The following is a 4,432-nucleotide window of genomic DNA, read 5'->3' as shown; positions in this document are numbered from 1 at the left end:
GGCAGGGTCAAAGCCAGGCTAGGGCCAAGGCAGGGCCAGGGCCAGCAAGGCAGGGTGGGGAAAGCATATGGCCAAGGCAGGGCAGGGCCAGGCCAGTGCTAAGACCTGGGCAGGGCCATGGCCATGGCCTGGGCAGGACCAGGTTCACAGCAGGAGCAAAACAAGGTCAAGGACAGTGCAGGTTCTTGGCACAGCCAGGGTCTAGGACAGTGTCAGGGCAGGGCCAAGGCAGGGTCTGGGCCATGGTAAGACCAGCAACAGGGCTGGGGCTAGGCCAGTGACAGGACCAGAGTCAGGGCAAGGGCCAGAGCAGTGCAAGGCCAGGGTAGGGCCAGGCATTTCAGGGTCAGGGCCAGGGGAGAACCAGGGCAAAGTCTCAAGCAGGGAAGGGCCAGGGCCAGGACAGGTCCAGGGCAGGGCTATGACAGGGCCAGGGGCTGTGTTAGGGCAAGGGCAGGGCCAGAGCAAGGTAAGGGTCAGGGCCAAGGCCAGGGTAGGGACAGGGCAAGAAATATGGCAGGACCAGGGGCAATGCCAAGGCCAAGGATGGGCCAGGGCTGAGCCAGGGCTGAGTCAAGACAGGGCAGGGCATGGTATGACCAGTGCAGGATAGGACAAGAGCTGGTCCACAGAGAGAGCAGGGCTGATGCCAAGAAAGAGCCAGGCTAGTGCCAAGGCTAAGGCAGTGTAAGAGCATGTCCGGGGCAGGGCTGGGGCCAGGACCAGAACCCAGCCAGGGCACAGCCAAGGCAGGGTAGGGCAGTGAAATAGCATGGCGGGGTCAGTACTGGGACAGGGCAGAGCAGGGCAAGGCGATGGTAGGGGCAGGGCAGGGACAGGCCAATGCAGAGCCATGTCACTCCAGGGCCAGGACACCTCCAAGTCCACTTCAGGGCCAGGGCTATGGCAGGACAAAGACCAGGGTCAGGGCCAGGGCCAGGTCTGTGCTAGGGCCAGCTCCAGAGCAGGGCCTAGCGAAGACTAGGGTGAGGGCCAAGGTAAGGCCAGGGCAGGGTTAAAGGCAGAGTAGGGCCAGGGCAGGGTGATGACACATCCAGAGCACAGCAGGGCAGGGTGATGGCAAGACCAGGGGCAGACCACTGCCAACTCAGGGCCAGGAAAAGGCCAGTGCAGAGCCAGGAAAGGGTCTGGGTCAGGGTCAGGGCTAGGAACAAGGCAGAGCAGGGCCAGGGCCATGGCAGAGTCAGGGCAGGTCCTTGAGAGGACCAGGTTCCAGGCCAGGGCCAGGGCAGCAGAAGGGGCAGGGCCTGGATAAGAGCACGGCCAGGGATACGGCAGGACCAGGGCTAGGGCCAGGGCCAGGCCATAGTGAGGGCAGGGCAAAAGCCAAGGCAGGGTCAGGGCAGGTCCAGGGAGCGGCCAGCACCAAGACGGGCCAAGGCACAACCAGCGCACGGTAAGGCAGAGCAATGGCACCACTGGGCCATGACAGGGCAAGGTCAGTGCCAGGAGAGGGCAGAACAGGCAGGCCCATGGCGGGGCCAGGCCAGGGATGGGCCAAAGCAGGGCCAGGACATGTCCAAGGCCAGGTCAGGGTCAGAACAGGAGCGGGACCATGACCATTGGCAGGGCCAGTGCCATGACAGGACCAGGGTCAGGACAAGGGGCCAGAGCCAGGGCCAGAGCCAAGGTCAGGCCAGTGCAGGTTCAGGGAAGGACCAGTGCCAGGGCAAGACCAGGGCAGGGACAGGGTAGCACAGGGCCAAGACAGAGTCAGGATGGGACCAGAGCAGGACAGGGCTGAGAGTCCAGGTAACAGTAGGGCAGGTACAGGGCAAGGCAGGGCAGTATAGGGCCAGATCCATGGCAGAGGCAGGGGAAAGCCAGACCCATTGCCAAAGCACCAGCCCTCCCTACAAGGCTCCTACCACCTGGCCACTGCTGCAGCCCATCCATCGCTGTAAGCCTGACCCCCAACCCTGGCTGCAGCCACCTGCCCTCCTAGCGCGGCCGCTCTCCTACCGCTCTGGCGCACTGTAGTCTCTGTTGCTGCCACCCACCCGCAGCGAGGCAAGTTGTTGTGTCACAGGCTATAGGTGTCTCCTCCTCCTCCTGGCATGGAGCAGCTGGGCGGGCAAAGCCAGAAAAGCCTAGAGGAAGATGTGAGGGGTGGAAGGGTTAGAGCCTCAACTTGTCATGCCGGCCACTGGGTGGCAGGGGCCAGTTTCAGCAAAGGCACTCACACCCACCCTCCAAAGTCCAGCCTCTCCTTTTGGCCCAAGCTGGCCAGGAACTGGGGTCTGGGGTGGGTGCTGGGGACAACACAGCACCCAGCTCCCCACTCCACAGGAACCACTGGGCCCACCCGGGCTGCACTCCTTGGGGAGCAGGAGAAGCAGAAAAATTCAGACCCAGCCAGCCCTCCGCACCCAGGTGCCAATTCCTGTTCCGGACGCCTCCACACACAGGGCCGTGTCCCCTGTGGTGTCCCCAGGGGTGCCTGGCAGACTCTGAGGCACAGACCCAGAGCGCACAGGCCCAGGAACCACAGTGGGTGTGGGGGCTCTGCCGTGCTCAGGATTCCCATGCAAACGCTGCGTGCCTTCTGCACTCCAGTATGACCAAGAGGGGGTCGCCCTCTGGAGTGTGGAGTCAGGGAGAGGAAAACCACTCCTTCCTTGGATGCCAACTCTGCTGACCGCCGCCAGCAGTGCAGCCCCTGATAGCACCGAACTCGCCCCCCATCCATGGCTAGTCCTGCCCTCAATAGCTTCCCCCACCTCCGTCCCCCAATGCAGCCAGTAGTGTATACCCGATAGTGCCCTAACCTGTCCTCCTCCATGGGCATTGCAGCACCAGAAAGTGCCCATAACCCACCCTCCCTGCCATGGGCAGTGCAGCCCTGTACAGTGCTACCAACCAGTACCCCTAATGTAGGCAATGACACCCTGGATAGCACCCCCAACCCACCCCACACTGCGAAAGGTGCAGCCCTGGTTAGCCCCTGTCCTACCACTCTGGTCGTGCTGCAGTCTCTGTCACCGCCACCACCAACCACAGTGAGGCAAGCCAGTGGGCCACAGGCTCTAGCACCCGGCAGCCAGGCACAGAGCAGCTCTCTCTGATGGTCGGCTCCTACCACTCTGACCACGCTGCTGTTTCCGTGGCCATCTTCTTTGACTACAAAGGAATAAAACTAGGTATCAATAAGAAGAGCAATTTTGGAAACAATACAATCACGTGGAAGTTAAACACTATCCTCCTGAATAAATGACTAGCAGGTCAATGAAGATACTAAGACAGATATTCAAACATTTCATGAAACAAAGGGTAATGAAAACACAGTATACCAAAACTTGTTACGCAGAAAGCAGTACAAAGGCAAAGATGTACAGCCGTAAGTGCCTACCATCCAAACAAAAGAAAAACTTCAAATAAACAATACATCTTAAAGAACTAGTAAAGTAAGAACAAACTAAACCAAAAATAAGAAAATGAATAAGATCGTAGCAGAAATAACATTGAAAGAAAAAACACACAAGATTAAACGAAAAGTTGGTTTTCTGGAAAGCTAAACAAAATTGACAAACTTTTAACCAGGCTAACTAAGAAAAAAGAGACAAGATTCAAATAAATAAAATCAACAGATTAAAAAAAGGAGACATTACAACTAATACTTCAGAAATTCAAAGGATCATAACTGGCTATTATATGCCAATAAATTGGAAAGCCTAGTAGAAATTGGCAAATTCCTAGATGCATACAACCTACTTAGGTTGAACAATGAAAACATCCAAGACCAGAACAGATTGGTAACAAGAAATGAGATTGAAGCCATCAGAAAAAGTCTCCCAGTAAACAAAAGCCCAGGAACTGATGTCTTCACTGCTGATGGCTTCACACCAAACAATTTAAAGACCTAGTACGAATACTACTCAAACTATTTTGAAAAACAGGAAGGAATACTTCCAAACTTATTCTATGAGACCATTATTACTGTGATATCAAAATCAGACAAAGGCATCTAAGAAGGAAACTACAGGCTAGTATCTCTAATATTGATGCAAAAATACTCAACAAAATACCAGTGAATCCAATTCAGTAATACATTAAAAAGATAATTCATCATGATCAAGTGGGATGTATCCCTGGAATGCAAGGGTCACTCAACATACAATGTGATACATCATATCAACCAAATAAACGACAAAAACAGTATGATCATGTCAACTGAAACTGAAAAAGCATTTGATGAAATTCAACATGGCTTCATGCTATAAATCCTCAAAGAAACGGGTACAGAAGAAACATACCGCAACATAATAAAAGCTACAGGAAAGACACCCACAGCTAGAATCATATGGAATGGGAAAAAATGGAAAGCTTTTCCTCTAAGATCTGGAACATAATAAGGATGCCCCCTGTCACCACCGCTGTTTAACATAGTACCAGAAATCCTAGCTAAAGCAAT

Source organism: Gorilla gorilla, chromosome Y (genome assembly GCF_029281585.2).
Source record: "Gorilla gorilla gorilla isolate KB3781 chromosome Y, NHGRI_mGorGor1-v2.1_pri, whole genome shotgun sequence".
Lineage (NCBI taxonomy): Eukaryota > Metazoa > Chordata > Mammalia > Primates > Hominidae > Gorilla > Gorilla gorilla.
Note: the sequence above shows the minus strand (reverse complement) of the source record.